The sequence below is a fragment of the Pteropus vampyrus genome, unplaced genomic scaffold, assembly GCF_000151845.1.
Source record: "Pteropus vampyrus isolate Shadow unplaced genomic scaffold, Pvam_2.0 Scaffold714, whole genome shotgun sequence".
NCBI lineage: Eukaryota > Metazoa > Chordata > Mammalia > Chiroptera > Pteropodidae > Pteropus > Pteropus vampyrus.
Window position 1 is genome coordinate 353,749 of NW_011889495.1, and position 23,450 is coordinate 377,198.

General features: G+C 38.8%; 3 pseudogenes; all 3 read right to left on the minus strand.

Annotated features, from left to right (window-relative positions):
- Positions 1–7,043: 7,043 nt before the first annotated feature.
- Positions 7,044–7,162, minus strand: LOC111733994 (annotated as a pseudogene).
- A 1,519-nt stretch (positions 7,163–8,681) lies between these two features.
- On the minus strand, positions 8,682–8,800 carry LOC111733995 (annotated as a pseudogene).
- A 4,018-nt stretch (positions 8,801–12,818) lies between these two features.
- LOC111733999 lies at positions 12,819–12,937 on the minus strand (annotated as a pseudogene).
- Positions 12,938–23,450: the final 10,513 nt, after the last annotated feature.

Here is a 23,450-nt window from a genome sequence, read left to right on the forward strand (position 1 = left end):
CCGCCCCTCTGGCTCAGGCCCCGCCCCCAACCGCGTTCCCTAGGACTCCGGGGGCGTGTCGAAGGGGGGGCGCTGTCTCCCGGTCCAGCCAATTAGCAAATGCAGAAAGCCGCGGAAGGTACAGACGATCGGAGGGCTGCTTGACGTCACGAGGCGGGGCCTGGGTGCGGCGGGGGCGGTGGCCTGCGCAGTAAGTCACATGGGGCCCGGCAGCCCGGCGGCGCAGCGGCCAGGGGCGGAGGCGGGTGCTCCCCATTGGCAGAAAAGGCCACTGGCCCACGGAAGGGGCACAACCCTACCAGCGCTGTGGGCCTCCCGCCCGTTGATGGGTCGGTCCCAAAGTGCAGAACTGCGTGTTCCTCTGATGCGCTGTGCAGAGCCTGGCGTGAGCAGCTCTTTGGACCCACCCGGCCGGCTTTCCCGCGCTCCCTACGCCCCGCCCACTTAACACCCCTCCCACGCCCACCTGCACCCCCACCCCCACCCCTGCGCCACACCGTGGATAGTAACAATCCCATCTACAGGGACTAACCCTCAAGTAATGTCACCTTTAGAAGCAACGCGAACCCCTCACCTTTGTAGGCTTTTCTGGGAGGAGGAACGCGGAAATTCTTTCGGTTTAGCAAAGGAAGCGCTCAAAATTAACCTACCCAAGTACCTCAATTGACTCCCTGTCCTGAGTTGCCCTGGCTTCTCGCTTCGCCTCAGCCTGACCTCACTCTGGTGTCCCCTCCCTCACATGTCATTTCCTTTCCCCTCATTAACTGCTCTGGCCAGCAAAGGGAGAGAAAAGGGTTTCTCATTTGACCTTGACTTTACCTTGTCAGGATCCTTTCCGGCTTCTATGTTCCAGGGGCTTTCAAACTTTGGACCAAGACTCACTGTAGGAAATAGTTTACAAAACAACCCCAGATATGTGTGTCCACCTGCATTTATTTATAGTATACATATTACAGTTGCACATATAAATATATATGTATATGTATTTATGTGGGGGAGGAAGAAATTCTACCCTTCTAGATTCTTTCGGCTAGTCTAATAAATACAATGAGACAGGTTAACAACAGAAAATAACCAAATTTAATTGCATGCATATTAATAGGAACTCCACATATGTGAGAGAGTCAGAGACCCCCCACATATATGAGATGTTCACAGACAGTTAAAATGAGGTATACATGGCATTTTGAGCTAAGGATGAGGTATGGTGCCTGAGGCTGAGAAGGGAGGAGGGCAATTCTCAGAATAAGAGCAGATAGTAATTTAAAGTTTGCCCTGCCCTATAGATAGGTCATAAAAAGTTATTTCTGATAACTCCTATAATGAGCAAGACCCAATTTGAATTCTTTAAGGGAGAGAGAAAAGTTTCTTCTGATCCCTAAGGATCTGGATTGTCTTCAGCTCAAAATAATTCACATGCCAGAGAAAGATAATACCATATGGTTTCACTTATATGTGGAGTATAAAAAATCAAATAAACAAAACAAAAGAAAACCTCATAGAAACATTAAACTGATGGTTGCCAGAGAGAAGGGGGGTAGGGGGATGGGTGAAAAAAGTGATGGGGAATATAGTCAATATTGTGATAAGTTTGCATAGTGACAAATGATTACTAGATTTAGTGTGGTGAGCACGTTGTAAGGTATACAAATGTCAAATCACTACATTGTACACCTGAAACTAATATATTGTATACTAACTACACATAAAAGTAAATATTTAAAAATAAAAAAAATAAATAAAGGTAATTAGCATCGCACTTTGGGGAAGCCTGTTCTGAACCCCTTTGTTTACACGCATTGAAAAATGTTTCTCAAACAATATTTATCCTTCTATGCAATGCGTTCTGAATTGTTTTATTCTATTACATATCATTTTTTAATGCCGGTTGAAAATCACAATTGATTTTGTAAACCACCAAGCTCTCTCAATCCTGAAAGCACTGTACTATTCCTACTCTCTCACTTTTCCCCACCCCTTTCTCCAATTTCTCAGTGTTCTGGAACATAATTTCCATTTTTGCCCCATCTAGCCTTACTCTACACCACCTCACTTGTCCATCTCTGTGTTAATAGTTTTACTACTACACTTGCTCTGGAAGTAAATTTTCCTGTACTCCATCTAGAAATCGTACGCTGATGTTTCAGATGAGGCCTGCTTATGTAGATACTGGACTTGATAACTACTGATAAACTGGCTTGCTTTAGGACAGGAAGACAGATGAATCAGTATTTCTGAATTTTCTGGAAGAGGAAAAAACAGACAGGCAAACAGGCATATGTAAAGGAAGTAGGCTAACTTGCCTCTAAACACTGTGAAAGGCATTAATTAAATGATATAGATAAGGATTTCCATAACTCTAGCAAACAGTAAAAAAGAAAGCCACCAAACCTAAAACATCAATCCAGTAAAAAAATTCCAGACCGTTTTTTAACTTTCACATACTTTTGACTCTCAGAATATAACAGGACAGCAAATTGTTTGGCAGTATAGTGGGATCAGAATTCAGATATTTCAGATTAAGTAGGCTGGATGTACATGAGAGATTCTTAAATATATTGCTCCTGTGGTTTGCACACAGTCTATATTCCACATCTTCATTTCTTTAATCAAAATGTAACCGTGTAAATCTTTACTTCTTTAAAATGAATTTTTCTCCTTTTTCTCCTTGATTCAAACTGGCCTTGGGCTCACTTGCATATTTTCTTTCTTTATCCTTCCGCATACTGCATGACCACTCCCTTAATCGTTAAGTCCTTAGGTCATCATCAAATAGTCTTAGTAACAAAGCCTCAGGTCTGTGGACCACATAAACAGTTTCTGTCAAACTAAAGATAACATCTTGCAGCTCCACATTCAAGGAGGGGAAAAGACCCTACCTCCTATGGCATCCCCTTGAAATGAGACAGAATGATGCCATGACTGACCTCAGGACCTGATGCAATGATCAACTGCATCCTACCCTAGCCCCAACCAATTGGTAGAGCCCATGACCCCAACTCCCTTAGCTACTACAACTAATAAGTCTTCCCCTATATAACCTATCCACTAGAAGCCATGGGGAGCCAAGTCTTTGAGTGCTAGCTCACCTGTGTCTCTGGGCTTGGCACAATTTCCTTAAAACTTCTACTTTCTTTGCTGCACACTCCTGTCCGTGTCTCCTTTGGCTTTGATGCTTGCAGGCAAAATGAACCCCTTGAGTTTGATAACAAAAACAAAACTGAAAGGCTAAAATATCTGAGCTTTCAGGAGTCACATACATCTAAGCTTCTTCTAGAGACCAGGGAAGGTAACATGGAAGGGCCTTAAATGGAAGAATCTAGCTCAGCCTATCTCAACTCCATACCCTAAATATTTACTCTGACTCTCATAGATCTATTTTCCCTTTTCCTTTTGGAATTACTCCCATTTGCCTGCACTTTCTCATTCCTTCACTCCTCAGCTGCATTTCTGAAAACTCAAATGTATATAAATGTAAAAATCAACTAATAGATATTCTGATTTCATTTACCATACTGTCATTGAGATAGAGTTAGAAGTTACAATAGGGCACCTGAGGCCCAGAGAGCTTAAGTGACTTGCCTAAGACAAGCTAGCCTTCTGTGGCAGAACCAGGACTAGAATTTTGATCTCTTGACATCAAGCCTAGTGCCTCTTTACAGCATCCTGAGGGATGTGGATGCTGAGGAAAACTAGGAAGGAAATGGATAAAAAGGAAGAAGGTAGGATGCTGGTCCACCTTGATCTCCCCACCACTCACCCCACACCCCCAGATCTGAAGGCAAAGCACTGGAAGAAACACTGGCTTGGAAAGCTAAGGACCTTAGTCTGATCTTGGCTCTGCCATTCAACACTTATCTTCTTAACTCTGAGTAACTCGTTTCCTCCCATGGCTTCTTTTGCTCATTTGTAAAATAGGGAAAATGTCACTGATGTGGATGTGTTAATGTGAGACAAATGACATAATGCCTGTGAAAATGCTCTATGAGCAGCACAGCTAATTATGAAAGGCAACATGCAGTTTCACTGGCAAGTCTGTTTCCACCAAAGAAACCCAAAAGTGAAGACCAAGGTCTTTCATGCAAATGATTTAAGTAGCTTGAGTCATCTGAAGCCCTCTGGGATTATTTCTGACTGGTAGAGCAAGAAATCAATGTTAACCCCCATTGGAGAGTCTCTAGGTGTTTATTTCTCCTCTGACTTTTCCTATTTTTTGTTAATTTACACAGAATTCATATAAACAGAAAGATTATATCCCTAGAGAATCTAGTCAATTTAGAAAGCTAGCCTTTCCTTAATCTCTCCTTCCTATACCAGTGATAATTTGGCTATGGATTGATATAGACATGGAAAGTATGACATAAAAAGTTAGTGCTGGAAAGGATTACAATAAATAGCACGGGCACTCCTTAATTTATGAGACTGGAATGATTTAGGCAGATTTAAAGAGTAATTTACCCAAGGTAGCAGAAGGAGTTGAAGACTGATTCAGAATGTAAATATACTTAACAAAAATCGCCAAATTGGGAGCCTTCCCCTCCCCCCACGCAAACTAGAGAATCTTCTCCCATGCATGTTAAAAATCTCAGTGTAATGGCCTAAAATTATGTATCACTTTATGTAATGTTACAGTTGTGATAGGATATAGCAATGACTCTCAAACTTTACCTACATCAGATCCACCTAGAGGACTTGTTGAAATCCAGGTTCCTGGGCCCCAACCCCAGAATTTCTGGTTTAGTAGGTGAGATCTGATTATCTGCATTTCTAACAAGTTCCCAGGTGATGCTGATACTGCTGGTACAGGGACTGTACTTTGAGAACCACTGGGCTATGGGTCTACTGGAATCTCTATTTTTCTATGAGTTGACAAAATTGTGTGGTAAGAGAAATCTATCTTATGATTTGTATTAGTGCCTTTTCTCACAAATCTTAGTTCTCTGCTATTAAGTAAACCACTTAGAATATTGGTCGATAAAGGCTTAAGGCAGATGCTTAAGGCAGAGGCTCTCAAACATTAGTCTTTGTCAGAATCACCTAGGACACTTGTCAAAGATGCAGATTCCTGCCACCTTCTCCCTACCCCAAACCCTCAAATGCAAGGAGCTAGGCTCCTTGATGCCAGGGATTTTGTCCCGATCATTATTATATCCCTCAGGTCTGAGTGTTCTATAAGTGTTGAATGAATGAACGAATCAGTGTGATAGATTGCTACGTAGGTGGCTCCTGATGAATCATGACTTCAGGTAATAATGTCCTTGGGTTTTACCCTCTGACATTTTTTGATTGTTTTAAAGTTTTATTGTAGGCTTTGCTGCTGGATACAAAATAAAGGCATACAACTATCACAAGTAGGGCAGTAATTATAAAGTCTAAGCTGTAAAAAACATTTCAAAATATAAACTCTTTTTGAACACATTGTGTCAAAGGCTGCCCGTATGAATACCTTTGGTATAAAACAGTAACATTTCCTTTGATAAGCAGATAAAACCCATCCTTTACCTTACACATATTCCCATCTCCTTGTAACTATACTACCTGGTCTGGTCTAAACCACCTTTATTAGTCACAACTCACTTCTGTCTCTTCATAGGTGCAGAGGAGACTGGGCTTGGGCCAAGTGACTTGCATGGCCAATGGGACGTTAACAAACATGATGCAAAAAGAGATTTGATAAGTTCTTGTACAAAAGTGGGTCTTTCCCTCTTTGTACCCAGCTGTCATGCTGTAAGAAAGCCAATCTAATCTACTAGCAGATGAGAAGCCATGTGCACAATAGCACTCTTGTTGACCGACACCAACTTCCAGATATGTGAATGAAACCATCTTGGATATTTCAGTCCCAGCAGAGCTCCTAGCTGATTGCAGTGGCTGAATGAGTGACTTAGTTGAATAAGTGACCTGGAGCAGGAAGCCCGGATTGTCCACAGAGTCATGAGAAATAATAAATGGTTGCTGTTCCTGGCCACTTGGTTTTGGAGTCATTTTGTTGTGCAGCAACAGATAAATGACACAGTGAGTACATTTTAGTATGATCTCTTTTCCTCACAGCATTTAATTATTGGTCCTATTTGGTTGCAACCAAGACACTGGGTCTTTTGGGAAAATCAAAGTATGAGTACCTAGAAGTTTTCTAATTTTCCAAACATGTTTGAAAACTTGCAAATGATGTTATATGAGAGGTTTTCAAGATTCTGAGGCAAGAATGATATCTGAAATGCCCTTGAGGGCTTGTTAAGGGCAAGATGGTCCTTAAGGTGGTACTTTGGCTGTCACTTTGTCACTTTGGATGTTTTTATTTCCTTCCCTCAGCATCCCTTTGGCTTTCCAGTCTCACATTCCTCTAATTTTCCTCATGCTTTCTCTTTTCTGTGCTTGTTTGTTTTGTCTTTTTTTTTTTTTTTTTACATGCCCACCTCTAAGCCTCCAGTGGCTAATAGAAGATAGACAAAGATGTATGTTTCTTTTTATTTTTTGCCTTTTGCCACTGTATATAGAGGTGTAAGCAATATGGATACTGACAAAAATGAAGCCAAAGTAGCAACAATTATATTCACGGTTATGTTCAAATATGTTCATGATAACAAATTATGTATTACATTTATAATCCTGGGGCACTGACTTTTCAAGTGCTCCACTAACATATCCATACAAAATTATTTAGTGCCTCTTCTGACAAGTCACATAGTAGGCACAAAATATATGTTGAATAGATGAAGGGAACTCACTAATCTCAATGAGATTACAATCATTCATTTGCTGGTTCTTTAAAAAAATGTGTGCTCTTGAAAAGAAAAAGTAACTTTACAGTTTGTTTATGCTCCATGTTTAAACTTGATAGAAAAAAATGGAAGAAAATGTATCATTTATCACTCAGTAATGGCATATAAGGAAAGAGAAATGATGGATCTTACTTTAGGTATATTTTTTGTCTTTTTCTTTATTTTCTTTCTTTATTTATTTTTAGGTGAGAAAACCCTTGATTGACCTCACAGATTGCAAGGACTTTGTCAGTTTACAATCCCTTATTTTTTCATTTTTTACACCTACAGCACTTGGTCTTCCTAGGTGGTCTCCCATCTAAGTACTAACCAGGCCCGACCCTGCTTAGCTTCTGAGATCAGACAGGATTGGGCTTGTTCAGGGTAGCATGGCTGCAGACTATTTTTTTGTCTTTTTAATGGGAGACTCTACTCATTTTTGAAACATTCCACTGAAATCATGTGTTTCTTTGGGGGCATTTCTTATTTGTGAAAGAACGTATAGATTTAATTTTTTAAAAATTAAAGCATTGGAAAAAACTCTACAGATTGTCTAGATCCACTGCACTTATTAGAGTTGTAGAAAATATAGGCAAGAATCTGGGTAATTTGTCCAAAGTGACTCAAATGTATGAAATTGGTTGCCAAGTGGTGAGACATAAGTGTGTATCTTATGAATTTATCACTACTCATAAAAAAAAATCAGAGTAAAAGCCAACCTAAAATGAATCAATAGTATTACTTTTCCAAAGATACTGTAAACATATAAACATTATATATATGTATGAATAATTAAGCCATCACTGAAAAAAACTGTGGCCGTTTTCAGATAGTTATTCTACTATACTTTTAAAAAATTATATTAAAATTATTGGGGTGACATTGGTTAGTAAAATCAAATAGGTTTCAAGTGTACAATTCAATAATATGCCTTATGTATATTGCATTGTGTGTTCATCACCCAAAGTTACATTTCCTTCCACCACCAAATATTTGACCCTCCCTTATCCCTATCTACCTCCCCTCTCCCCTACTTCCCTCTGGTAATCACTAATCCGCTGCCTGCGTCCATGAATCTCTGTTTGTTATGTTTGTTTGGTACTTTTAGTTTTCTATCTCACATATGAGTGAAATTATATGGTTCTCAATTTTTTCTGTCTGACTTATTTTGCTTAGCATGATAATCTCAAGATCTATCTATGTTGTTGAAAATGGCAGTATTTCATCTTTTCTTATGGCTGAGTAATATTCCATTGTATACATATGTACCACATCTTCTTTATCCAATCATCTATCGATGGATACTTTTGTTGTTTCCATGTTTTAGCCACTGTGAATAATGATGCTATAAATATCAGGGTGCATATATCTTTGCAGATAAATGTTTTCAAGTTTTTTGGATAAATACCCAGAAGAAGGATTGCTGGGTCATATGATAATTCTTAATTTTGCAAGGAACCTCCATACTATTTTCCATTGTGGCTGTACCAACTTACATTCCCACCAGCAGTGTATGAGAGTTCCTTTTCCCCCACAACCTCTCTAACACTTGTTATTACTTGTTCTGTTGATGATAGCCATTGTAACAGGTGTGAGATGGTATCTCCTTGTGGTTTTGATTTGCATTTCCCTAATAGCTAGTGAAGTTGAGCATCTTTTCATATGTCTGTTGGCCATTTGTATATCTTCTTGGGAGACATGTCTGTTCAGGTCCTCTGCCCATTTTTGAATTGGATCATTTGTTTTTATATTGTTGAGTTGTATGAGTTTTTTATATATTTTGAAAATTAAGCCCTTATCAGAGGAATTGTTTGCAAATATATTCTCCCATTCAGATGGTTGCCTCTTTGTCTTGTTGATGGTTTCTTTTGTTGTACAGAAGCTTTTTATTTATTTTATTTTTTTAACACTTTTTAAAAATCGCTACAGCACCTGGTATTCCTAGGTGGTCTCCCATCCAAGTACTAACCAGGCCTGACTCTGCTTAGCTTCTGAGAACAGACAGGATTGGGCACATTCAGGGTGGCATGGCCATAGACCAGAAGCTTTTTATTTTGATATAGTCCCATTCATTTATTTTTGTTTTTACTTCCCTTGCCTTTGAGGTCAAAATTATAAAATCTTCTCTAAATCCAAGGTCTGTGAGGTTTGTCCTTATGTTTTCTTCTATGAAATTTATTGTTTCAGGTCTTATATTTAGGTCTTTGATCCATTTTGAGTTAATTTTGGCATATGGGGATAGATAGTAGTCTAGTTTCATTCTTTCACATGTGGCTTTACAATTTTCCCAGTACCATTCATTGAAGTGGCTTTCCTTTTTCCATTGTACATTTTTGGCTCCTTATCAAAAATTATTTTCCCATATATATGGGGGTTTAATTTTGGGCTCTCAATTCTGTTCCATTGTCTACCACACTTTTTGTACTCCATTCTTCCAAGGCCCTATTTCTCACCACTGTACACACAACTTAGGTATTCGTCTCTGTCTTCTATCTCTCTATGTTAGACAATGAGGAATTAAAAAATGTAGAGAAACATCAAAATACTGGAGAAGATATAGAGCAACAGAAACTCCTATTTATTGCTGGTGGGAATGCAAAATGGTATAGTCCCTTTAGCAGACAGTTTGGTGGTTTCTTATAAAACTAAACATGTTCTTATCATATGATCCAGCAATTGCACTCCTTGGTATTTACCCCAAAGAGTTGAAAACTTATATCTACACAAAAACCTGCACATGGATGTTTATAGTAACTTTATTCATAATTGCCAAACTTGGAAGCAACCAAGATGTCCTTCAGTAGATGAATGAATAAACTCTGGTACATGCAGACAATGGAATATTATTCAGTGCTAAAAAGAAATGAGCTAGCAAGTCATGAAAAGACATGGAGGAATCTTAAATGAATATTACCAAGTGAAAGAAGCCGATCTGAAAAGGCTACATATTGTAAGATTCCAACTACATGACATTCTGGAAAAGGCACAAGTATGGAGACAGTAAAAAGATCAGTAATTGCTAGGGATTTTTTGAGGGGTGGGGGTGGGGGTGGGGTGGGGATGAATAGGTGGAGCACAGAGGACTCACGGCAGTGAAACTAGTCTGTATTGATACCACAGTGGTGGATATGTGTCATTATAGATTTGTTTATAATGGATGTAAACACTAAGAATGAATCCTAATGTAAACTGTGGACTCTGGTAGAAAATGATATATCAATGCAGATTCATCAGTTGTAACAAATGTACCCGCTGGTGGCGGATGTCACTAGTGGAGGAGGCTGTAGGTATGGGGCGAGACTCATAAGGGAACTAACTGTCCCTTCTGTTCAATTTTGCTGGAACTTAAAATGGTCTCTAAAAAAATCTATCAAAAAGAACTGTAGAAATATATGAAAAGATGCTCAACATCACTAGCTATTAGGGAAATGCAAATCAAAACCACAATGAGATACCATCTCACACCTGTTAGAATAGCTATAATCAACAGAACAAGTAATAACAAATGTTGGAGAGGATGCGGAGAAAAAGGAACCCTCATACGCTGCTGGTGGGACTGCAACTTGGTCCAGCCACTATGGAAAACAGTATGGAGGTTCCTCAAAAAACTAAGAATTGACCTACCATATGACCCAGCAATCCCTCTACTGCGTATTTACCCCCCAAAGACTTGAAAACCATATCTGAAAAGGTATTTGCACACCAATGTTCACAGCAGCACTATTCATAGTGGCCAGGACATGGAAGCAACTGAAGTCTCCTACGATAGATGATTGGCTAAAGAAGCTGTGGTGCATATGTACAATGGAATATTACTCAGCCATAAGAAGAGATGAAATACTGCCATTTGCGACAATATGGATGGACCTTGAGATAATCATGCTAAGCGAAATAAGCCAGACAGAAAAAGTTGAAAATCACATGATATCACTTATATGTGAGATATAAACCTAAAAGCAACAAAGGAACAGGACAAACAAAGACTCATGGACATGGACTATAGACTAGTGGTTACCAGAGAGTAGGGGAGGGGGAGGAGGGGAGAGTAGACGGGGTAAAGGGGGTCAAATGTAGGATAGGGAGAAGGTGAAGTGGGTAAAGGGGATCAAATATATGGTAGCTGAAGGAAACTGGACTCTGGGTGGTAAACACACAATAGAATATATAGATGACTAATTATAATGTACACCCCAAAATTATATAATTGTATTGACCAATGTTACCCCAATAAACTTAAATAAAATAAAATAACTGTAGAGATAGTTTGCATCAATTTGAATGGTTCTGTATCCTACTCATCTTCTTCCTTGGCTGACTGCACATTACTGAGTGTTCATTATGTTGGTTGAGAAATCACCAGTCTTTCCCTTCCACTGTCATTTCGGTTCTCTGGTCTCAACTTCCTTTGCTTTTGACCACATTGCTTTTATTGGTATATTTCCTTGAATTATGATAAAATAAATTTTGTCAGAATTATTTTTAGTTGTACTTAAATAAGCTTATGAATTTAGTGCTTTTTTTTTAAAGCTAAGGCTATTTTAAATATCTTGTAAAATATTGGCACAACATGAAATCACTAACTTATGGAGAATAGAAGTTTTTTTCTCCTAAAAACAGTTGGTCCCCAAATCTCTGCCCTTCAGGAAAATTTCAAGTATACTTTGTACTAACATTTTCAAATATACTTTAACTTCTCTACTCTCCTTCATGCCCTTTTCCCTAATTGCTGGTTAATGACACTACAGTCTACAAATGGAAATTTTCTCTTTATAGTTTCTGTCTGTCTGGCTGCCTGGAAATGATGGTGATGTCACAATCGTTGGTTGGCAGTTAAGCAATATAGCAAGAGGAACCTGGTTAAAGGGGAAATAACTTCCATTTGTAAATTAATATTTGTACAGTGAGGAAACCATAGGTTTGTATGACTCTCCTCCCATGACTCCCTCCTCTGCTGGGTGGGGTGTTTTGACATCTCTGCTTATTAAAGAGAACTGACTTTGATGTAGCGCCTATGTTTAGACACTTTGGGATGCCTGTATATCCTACAGGTGACAAATCTATATTGCTTCCACCTTTGGAGACTTTCAGTCTGCCAGTCTCACAGATATGGACACCTAGAGTGGCACGTGCATTCAGGAATATGGAACAGAGTGATCATTTCTAACTTATTATTCACAGCTCTGTGGTTATGAAGCTTAAAGAAACAAGCACCATTTCAAATAAGGGTTTGGTGCTTCTGTGGTACCCCCAGTGAAGTGTTTTGCAGCAGAATAGTTTTCCTCCTAGGTTTATTATTTGAGTGTCTTCTCTGCTATCCAGTATAAGAGAGCTTGCTATGTGTATTGTATTCAGGATACTTACGTTATATAACTATTTAGACCAGTGTTTCTATGGCTTCAGAGTCGCAATTCCCTGAATTAAAATCTGTAGGTCAAGTTATAGTAAACTGGAAATTTTCTCAGACTCATTCCCTTAAAAATACACTTCCCTGGTCTTTAGCCTTTGCTCACAGGCCTTTCTTTAGCAGTACACCTTTCTCCCGCCATGTCTATTGTGGTCTCTGGTACGTTGTTGCAATAATGGCTTCCAATATGTTCACTTCTTCCTGTGTCCAAGCCCTTGCTGTGTCTCCATCACCCTGGGTCTATACTTAACCAGGTGATTTGTTTTGTCTAAGGAAGCAATAATAATAACTGTGACATAGCAGAGACTTCAAGTGAACTTCTTCATCTGGCCTAGAGTTTTTTTGCTGCTCTTATGATAGTCCTCAAACCACCACATGGAAAAGCCTGGGATAGCCTGTTGGAGGTTGAGACACCCCATGGAACAGAGACAAGACATTACCATTGAGGCCTGACTAGTAAAACAACCTTAACAATCAATCAGACATGTGAATGAGACCATGCTAGAACATTCACCCTTGGCCCAGCCAGCCAAGACCAGAAGAGCCATCACAAATGTGCCAAATGTCCCAATCAACATGGATAATCTACAGAATTGTCCAAAAACATTTTGTTGTTCTCAGCCCCTAAATTTCTTTCTTTTCTTTTTTTTTAATGCCTACAGCACCTGGTATTCCTAGGTGGTCTCCCATCCAAGTACTAACCAGGCCCGACTCTGCTTAGTTTCCAAGATCAGACAGGATCGGGCTTGTTCAAGGTGGCATGGCTGTAGGCTAACCCCCTACATTTCAGGATGGTTTGTTATGCTGCAAAAACTACATGATTCACAGTCCCACTTGCAGTCAGTTTGATTTTCTATCATGGAGAAATACCAATCTCACAACTGATTGTTTACCTTTCCTCTTCTTCCATTATGGAAAATATCTTAGTCTAGTTCTTTAGTTATAAGGAAGCAAATTCATTTAAATTAGCTAAAAACAAAGCGCGCTCTCTCTCTCTCTCTGTACATGTGCACATGCTGAGTGGAAGGTTAGGAATGGTTTTGATGACAAAACAGACAACTTCTTAGACATAAGACCTTCAACTCAGCAGGCTTCATGTTTGCTTGTACTGGGAAGCCTCTGATAACTGAGTCTATTCTAACCATGTTTTTTTGTTTGTTTTGTTTTGTTTGTTTGTTTGTTTGTTTTTGGTCTCTCTGGGACTCTTCTCTGAAACTCTTTGAACATCTGCTTTCCTACTTCACTCTGAAGACTGGCTTTCTCTGTTTCTTCATCAAGTTACATAGGGCTCCAAATTAGAGATAGAGAAGACTCTATCTCTAATTGATTACCCTCTGTTTCTAAATAAAAACCCTTAAAAAGAAGATTTGATTGGCTCAATTCATTTGCCTACTGCTTATTAGTAAGTTTCTGTTTAATCAAATGATCACCCTGATCTGGACAGCAGTAGTGACATGGACAGATAGGGTGGGCAAGAAGACTTTGTGCATCTGCCAGTTGGTTGGAGTTCTGTTGATCTAGGCTGGGCTCAGCTGAGTGTCACTGCCTCAGACCGTAGCAGTTAGGGCGGCCCTTTCTATCACTTCAAGTTGTGTATTGGATAGGGTGGCACTGCTCCATGTGTGTTATCATTTTCCTTGGTCCAGCGAGATAGTTTGTTCTTAGGTATGTTCATCTCATGGTGATGGTAAAAGCACAAGAGAACAAATGGAAACCTGCAAGGCATATTAAGGGCTAGGCTCAAAATTGTCACATTAGCATTTATATCCAGATACACTCACCAAAGCAAGTTACATGGCCAAGGCTAAAGTCAAGGGGCAGGGAAATCCGCTCCACCCATGGCAAGTGTCTGCCTTTGGTAGAGCTGAAGAACTGAGCTAGCAAAGCAACCTTGCACACTTTCCCCTTTTCATGCCTTTGATATGCTCATCTTTGGACCAGGAGAGATGGTAGTTGTGTTGACCAATGGTGAAGAGCTGGAAGAGATGGGTCAAGGGCCTGGAGGAACTAATTTGTCTATAAGAATGGTTTCTAAGATTGTCAAAATGACAGTTTAAAAGGACATGATGGATATGAGCTTGCTCTGGATCAATACTATTATTCCAGGAGATCCAACATGGTGCCATAGCTGCAATCTCTAGGTCATGACATGGCCCTATGGTGGATGGAGACAGTCAAGTTGTTCAAGGCAGAGCTGTATTCCCTGGAATGAGAAAATTGCTGCACACATCAAGAAAACAACACAGATCTACAGTCATATATCTGGCCAACAGAAGAAGTCAGAGGTAAGGTGTTAGCATGACAGCAAGCACTGGCTCAAAGCTAGTAGGACAAGACTACTTCAGGCCCTAGGTCTACTTTGGTCAGGCTTGGCTAGGGTCAGAGATGGAAGGTTATTGAAGGTCCTCAGGGCCAGGCAAGAAAAAAACAAACATGGACTGATACTACTAGCTCATAGTGCCTTTTCTGTCTTATAAACCCTCCACCTCTTGCCTTCAACCCACCATAGCACTTGTCTAAATGACTCAGTTGGCAATTCATCATGTTCTATCTTATCTCTTTTCTTAATTTGTCATGTGTGGATCATGTGAAAAATCATATAACTAGTTTTCAAAATAAAATTCAGAGCAGGCCCATGTCAATATAGTTGATTCTGATTAATTAAGGTGTAGATATCAGGGTAACGAGTTCAGAAGACCCAGTAAGTGTAAACTGATGGTACAAGGAAGAGAAAATAAAAGTAAATCACTAGCCTTGGTTTACTCTGAGAGTCCCAGAAGAGGCTTCTAATGCAAGCTAGTTACTAATGGTGGGAAGGAGGGTGTGGACTGACTGTAAGTGTTAGGAGAAATGGGGGAGGAGTTTGCTCCAAGCACTTAGGGGAAGAAAGGGACATAGGCCAAGCAGCAGTGTGAACTCTTTAAACTTCCTCATCTCTGAATTCAGAGTAAGCTCCTGTTTACCTTTTTAGCCTCATCCCCCACAACTTCCCCATTTGTACTCTACCCACTGCCAATGAGCATGCTCTCCATTCCCCAAAGCCATCCTGCTTTTTCCCTAGTCTATGCCTTTGACCATGCTGTTCCCATCTAGTAAGCTATCTTTCCAATATCTGCCTATCAAATTAGTCTCATCCTTCAAGGCCTATCTCTAAATTCCACTTCTTCCATGAAGCGGATGATCCTACTTTAACTCCCACAGTCCGTCTCATAGTCTGCTTTGTATTATCATTATTGTACCTGTACTTGTTTTATCCATCCTTTCCTTCCTCTTCCCTCTGGGTTAGTTATCTGTTGGACATCCTATATTTTATCTAGGCCTATAAAGATGCATGTCCTCAAAATCTCTTCTCTCAAAAGACGGTTGGTTTAGAGGGAGATGCAGACACGTAAATGTGAATTGTAACATGTGGTAAAGACTAAACAGAAGTAAGTATAAGTGCTATTGGAGCCTCTAAGAAGGGAACTCTAACCAGCTTTCTAGAGTCAGAATCCAGCAGTCAGTAGTATGTGCAAAGACCCTGGGGTTATTCACAAATAGGGAGCAATACATTAAATATTTATGTTTAGATCTTGGTAAATTAATAACCTAAATGTATATTTTATATAAATACATTCCTATTTGTCATATCTTCTGACAACCTTCAATAAGCTATCACTTATCCCAATTTATAAATGAGGAAAGCAGGCTCAGGGTTTAAATGATTGATCTGGAGTCAATTAAATTCAAAGTAGCAGAGTAAGGATGACAACATAGGTTTTTTGATGCCAAAGCTAAGTTCTTTGCTCTACATTCTGCCTTTTCGGATCTGGCTCCTTCAATAGGAGAGAACTGGGCAAAAGGTCACGGATTGGTTATAAGAGAAAAGTTAGGAGCTGGAGGATAAATGATATAACCTTCACAATTTTTGCCCAAGACTAATCCTGCTTAGTAAAATATACAAAATCCAATGTCTGGTAGGTAGACCAGAGTGCCCTAATCCCTTCCCAAGACTCTCCTCTACTTTCAATGGTTGACACTGCTATTCACATAGGTAATAAATGGAGGAGGTGCAGGATGACCTCTAACCTACTTAAAGAACTGACATGGATGCAATGATGGTACCCCACAAGAATTTCATAACATTCGAGTGTAAAGGATTGGCTTAGAGTTACACAAATAACCTGACTGAAATTCTAACCTCAGTATCAGTAACATCCTAATGGTGCACCGTTAAAAAAAGATGATAGTATTATGTTCTAATTCAAAACAAGGTTTCATTTCATTTCCACTTAAAAAATATACATGTGCCCTATACGACATTTAGGAGAGGTAATAGGGTTTTGTAAAATCTAAGTAAGATTGCTGGAACTCCAAAAATTCTGGTCTCTATGGAGACCAGCACTGCCACCCTCAGTAAAAGGTAGAAATTGCAAATATCAAGTTAGAATATTGTATCCTTAAATTAAAGGTAAATCGCTCCCCTAATTAACAGCCTTGAACGATGGAATATTTGTGTTGGAAGAACTTTGGCGATCACTCCTCATTTTCTACATTAAAAATTAAGAGAAATTTGGTGACTTTGCTAGGTACCATTTCTTTGGGATTTTCATATACATGATGCCATTTTATCTTTGAAACCTTGCAAAATACACATGACAGGTGGTATTCTGATTGTACAGATAAGAAAACAAAGCTCAAAGAGTTTGAGCCTTGCGTTTTAGCATGAGTAATAAATGACCATGCCAGGATTTTTGTGCTTTTTCCTGTACCACATGACCCTTCATGACTTTTTATTTTGAAGGAAATGATAACAAGGACTAATAATAACAAAGAAAAGACTTGGCATTTCACGGTTTTCTTATGAAATCCAATAAGGAGGTGGAAAGGGTTTTAGACTGGAGCTTGAGGCTTATTTCCAGCAGTTACTGGCTGAGTAACTTTGGACAGACTTACACGTGTTCATTTCTAAAGTCACAAGCCTGGAAATTGACCTGTCTCATAGGGTTGGTGTGAGGCTAACATGAGATAATTGATGAGAATGTGCTGTGTAAACAACAAAATGTTAAACGATTATATGGTGAAAACAAATTCTGGATGATCCAAGCTTTAGAAATGTAGGGGATAATAAAAACATTAACTGTTTAGGTACTAGTCTAATGAGAGACATCTGTAACTTATAAAGAAGGTTTCTACAACTTTAACAGCAGAAACAATAATCCTCAACACAAGAAGAAATATTTGTGCTCTCGTTTGGGAAGATAATATAATAAAAAAGATATTTCACAAGTTAATTTACAGATTCAATACATTACTGATTAAAATCCCAAAAGAGTACTTAACAGAACTTGACTATAAATTTTTTTATGGAAAAACATGCAACCAAGCAATATTTTTAGAAAAAAGAGAACATCATAGGATTGACTCTGCCAAACATTGAAATGATTGTTACAATTTTATGGTACCATCTTTTATTTTTCTTAAATTTATTGATTTATTTTTAAATATTATTAAACTTATTGGGGTGATGCCAGTTAATACAATTATACAGTTTTGAAGTGTACAATTCTACAACACATCATCTGTATATTTCATTGTGTGTTTACCACCCAAAGTCAAATCTTCTTCTGTCACCAGGTATTAGACTCCCTTTACCCTTTTCTACTTCCTCCCACCCCCATTTTCTCCTCTGGTAACCACTAAACTGTTGTCTGTGTCTATGAGTTTTTGCTTGTTTGTCATGTTTGTTGCTTTCAGTTTTATATCCTACATATGAGTAAAATCATATGGTTCTTGACTTTTTCCACCTGACTTATTTTGCTTAGCATGATATTCTTTCTGGTACTATCTTAAGTAGAGAAAATAGAATGATGAAGTAGAATAGTAACATTTTAAGATATCAATGTGTGGCAAATCAAGTGACACAAAGTAATAAAAATGAATCACTTATAAATGTGTTAAAGAAAACAGATATGAATATGGAGAAAAATAAATTTACATCAATATCTTGTATTACATTCTAAGTATATTGCAAATTAGTTAGAGTTAAATGTTAGAAAGCCATCTACAAACAACGCTAAAGGAAAATGAAATCATAGATCTTAAATAGGTTGTAGAAGGGAGATTTCTTGATAATTAAAGTAATAAAAGTATCTGTAGTAAAATGGATATAATAAGAAATAAAATAAACAATGAATAATAAAATGAAAACACCTGAGTGGGAAAGATATTTGTAATTGATATGTAGAAACAGAAATTTTAGCCTCAAAATATGTAAGCGAGAGACTGGTTTATAAAGGCAGTAACTACTTTCTAATGGGAGCATGGTCAAGGAACATAATTTGTACAGTTATGTAAAAAGAAATACATGGTATAATCAAATGTTATTCAAAAGTTTACCTTTCAGAAGAATTTAAAATTCTGTGAATTAGAGCAACTATGAGGTATCATCTTAACCACCTTTAATTCAAATACAAGAATAAATCAATTTGAGTAGGTCACTGTTGACAGGGGTGTGGGGAAAAAGTATATTCTTATACATTGCTGACAGAATGTGAGTAATCATCACCAAGAAAATACTTCAAAAGAAAGGAAAAGTACCCATTGTACAAAGACATTTACATTTGCATATCAGATCCCAGTCAAAACTGGAAAGTATCTGAAATACTGCTGCAGAGAAATTGCCAGGCAAACTGTGATATGTTTGGGCAATGGATTAATATTTCCATTACAAATGACAAATGTTAGGACCATATAAATATATGGAAATAAATTTATAAAATGATGTTAAGTAAAACAAATAAATAATGTACATATGTTGATACCAGTTATAAAATTTATAGCATAAGCGATAGAGTTGGAAGGGCCCCTGTTGCTAAATAGCAAATAAATTTTTACCTCTTTTAAATTAAATTTATTGGGATAACATTGGTTAATGAAATTATACAGGTTTCAAGTGTACAGTTCAATAATACATCATCTGTGTATTGCATTGCATGTTCACAACCCAAAGTCAAATCTCCTTCTGTCGACTTATGGACATGGACTATAGACTAGTGGTTACCAGAAGGTAGGGAGGAGGTAGATGGTTAAAGGGGGTCAAATATGTGGTGACAGAAAGAAAACTATGAGAGATGAACACACAATGTAAATATATATCTGCCTTATTGTTAAAGTGTACAGCTGAAACTTATTGGATTTTGTTAACCAATGTCACCATAAAAAATAAATATCCTTCTGTCACATATATTTGACACCCTCTACTCTTATCTACCTCCCCTCTATCCCTTTTCTCTCTGGTAACCACTAAAGTGTTATCTGTGTCTATGAGTTCTCGTTTGTTTGTCTTGTTCGTTTGTTGCTTTCAGTTTTATATCCCACATATAAATAAAATCATATGATTCTCAACTTTTTGTATCTGACTTATTTTGAATAGCAAATAAATTTTAAATGAAGTTTTCCCTCCTCATTTAAATATTTTGGTTTGGCTTTATTTTATATCATGTAACTAAAAAGTTAAAATATAAAAATATGAAAAAAATTAAAAAGTTAGAGAGAAATAAAATTCTTCCCTGGGGCTGTGCATTATTATCTTTAAAATTATTTTCATATCTATGCTGTGTGGTTTATTTACTGATAAAGACTAAATGTTTGTGTCCCTCCAAATCCATATGTTGGAACCTAATCTCCAATGTGATGGTGTTTGGAAGTGGGGCCTTTGGGAGGTAATTAGGTCATAGGGCAGAGCCCCCATGAATGGGATTAGTGACCTTATAAAAGTCTCCAGAGAGATCCCTTGTCTCTTCTGCCATGTAAGGTTATAGTGAGAAGACAGCTATATGAACCAGGAAGGGAACTCTCACCAGACACCAAATCTGCTGGCGCTTTGATCTTGGACTTCCCAGCCTCCAGAACTGTGAGAAATAACTTTTTGTTGCTTATAAGCCACCCAGTCTATGGCATTTTGTTATAGCAGGCCAAATGGACTAAGACATTTACTATTTATAATTATCATACCCTTTGATCCTCTTTTTATTTTATCAACTCAATTTGTAGACTTGGAACTCGATGTATTCTTAGAGATTATCTAGTCTAAACTTCTTATTTTGAGAATCAGACACTGAGGTCCAGGAAGATTAAGGGACTGCTCCAAGTCACAAGACTTACCAGTTACAAATTAATTTTTAGATTATATATGAACATTATTTATATTCTTATAAACATATTTGCCATATCTCCAAATGAGCATGTGATCCATCAGAGTAACTCAATGTTAAAAGTATTATTACCTCAACCTTGTTCATAATTAAATAAATGAAAATCAAAATAATAAAATGCTATGTATCACTTATAAGACTAGTAATAAATTTAAAATATGATATCTAGTGATGATGAGAGTTTGGGGAAACAGGTATTGCCATATTGTGTTGGAGGGAGAGTCAATTCACACAGTGATTTCTGGAGAGCAATTCGGTAATAGATACCAATCATTTAAATGCACTTTTCATCCAGAAATCCCACTACTAGGAATTTACCCTAGAGACATACTTGCAAGAGTTCTTCAAAGTCTATTCAAAAGGATGGTTATCACAACATTATCATATAGGAAAATAAAATCACTAAGGTATTGATTAATTGGAAACTAGCTAAATAAATTGGGAACATCCCTCAGATGGAATACTATACAACCACTAAAAGTGAAATTGTGTGTGTCAAATAGAGAAAGGTCTGTAAAATAAATTATTAAGAGAAAAAGAGCAAGGTATACAATCATGAATAATCCCTGGTGTGTATGGGACATGCACACACACATACACACACATATGTATAAATTCTAGAAGAAAACAAAAGAAACTTTGAATAGTCATTGCCTTTGGAGAGGGATATGGAGAAAGGGAAAGAAGAAAGCTTTCACTTAATATCTTGTATCAATCTGTATAATACGGCTTTTCTATTTTTACATCTATTACTGATATTTTAAAATAGTCAACAGTTTATGGATGTTGCAGAGTCATGGGTCAATATTTTTTTCTTTATGTTTCTTCTTTCAACTTTATATTTCTCTGAATATTTTCTTTATATTTCTCTGATAAAAAATAAATATTTTAACTTTTATATTGAGTTATACCCATGTTAACTGACCTAGAAAAATGTCTATGAAAATTTAAGTGAAAAAAGCAAGTTGCAAAGTGAAAATTTTCATTAAAGAAAAAACCCGGGGAAGGATAACTATTACATTGTAACCTCAGATGCACAGGATTTCTGAGGAACAGAAAACATTTGTTTTAAAAATAAAAATCCAAAAACGTAAAAAAAAGTTAAATAAAAAATATCACCAAGAAGCCATATGGGACCTGAATTAGATTCCTATTGCTGCTGTAACAAATTACCATAAACTTAGTGGCTTTCTGCTGGCTGTAAAATTACTGCTTTGGCTATCGCCCATGGGAACATAGGCTATCGACCATGGGAACATAACATTCTAACAATGAGCTTTCTGCTTCTGTACCCCGACTTGCACACCCGACCTGTGGGTTGACAGGTAGTGAATAGGAGAAAAATAGACCTTTAAGACAGAATGAGGAATGGAATTTAGGGCTTAAAAACCCTGTACCTCTACATTTCGGAGCTGCTTAATTTGGGGTCTGCATACCCCTGGCAGACCCAGCTGGCTGAATAAAGAGTGTGTTTCTTATAACTCACTGGTTTCTGGTGGTCCATGTGTCTTTCGGGGGCTGGCGGCCACAACATTTGGAGGCCCCAGTGAGATCTCAGGGAGTGGCCCTGGGATCTAAGACCGGACCGGCCTCCGAAGTGGTTGTCATCCCTGTTGCGGATTCAAAGGGGTGGCCGACCTGAGACGTTCCAGGGCCCTTGAATGCCGTGACGGAGTCAGTATAATCGTCAAGGACGCAACCTTTAGGACACACTCTTTGTTCCTGGTCCTGACAGGAATCTCCGAGGCCTCGATAAAAGATACGTCTGGATAAAAGGTACCTTTCTGTTCCTGTTTCTGTTGACTGGTCACCGGGGGTCCGTGGAGAGACTGGACGCAGTCACATCTCCCCGACTGTGGCCAGGCCGCAGGACGCCCGCCTCCTGTGCCGTGTTTTCAGGTTCTGTCTATTGTCTTTGGTCTTGTGTAGGTTGTAGGTGGCGGACTTTTTTGGGTCCGCCTACACCCCAGTAATTGTTCTTGTCTGAGTGTCTGTTTTGTGTTTTCTGCGCAAGTGATGAGGGAAAGCCTGAGTTCACAAAAGACACCCTTGGGGTGTCTCCTGAGACATTTCAAAGAAGGGTTTGTAGAGGGAGCTGACTATGGCATAAAGTTTTTTCCAGGCAGACTAAGAACATTGTGTGAAGTTGAGTGACTGTCTTTTGATGTAAACTGGTCTCCGGAGGGTTCTTTTGACAGGGGTTTAGTGAGGAATGTTTGGAAGATTGTCACGGGAGACCCGGGACATCCCGATCAGTTTCCCTATGTTGATCAATGGTTAAACCTTGTTCAGAACCCCCCTCCTTGGCTCCGCCAGTGTGCTCTTTCTCTAGGGGAGTGAGTCTTAGTTGTGGGCACCCGAAACATACAGCAACTGAATCTCCTAGACTGCCCAGTTCCTCAGTCCTGTAATCTCCACCGGAGGACAGTGACCTTCCCCCACCCTATAATCCAGGACAACAGAGGCAGGCAGGTAACTCCTATGGGCCTCCTGCTCCAGCTCCGGGCAGGTACCAGCCGATACCACCACCCCGGCCATCCTCCTCTGCGAGAAGCACCACTCGAGGGGCATCACACAGACAGGCCCTTTATGGTTTACGTGACTTTCTCGACTAGTGACCTGTACAACTGGAAGGCACAGAATCTGCCTTTCTCTGAGAAACCCCAGGCATTAATAGGACTCTTAGAAAGTGTCTTTCAGTCTCATTGCCTCACCTGGGATGATTACCAACAGCTTTTAATTACCCCTTCACCGAGGAAGAACGCGGACCCATTTGGACTGAAACACAAAAGATAGCTGTGGGAGGGAGGAGAGTTGAAGAAGCAGGGGAACAGATTGAGGAGGAATTTCCCTCCACCCGCCCAGACTGGGGACAAAATTCTCAGGCAGGGAGAACGGCATTAGATCGGTACCACCAGATTCTAATTGGGGGAATTAGGATGGCTGCTCGTCAGCCAAATAACCTTTCTAAGGTAACTGTAGTTATACAGGGACCTCAGGAATCCCCTGGAGCATTTCTTGAATGAGGCATACCGGGTATACACCCCCATTGATCCTGAGGCCCTGAGAACCAGCGGGCAATTAATATAG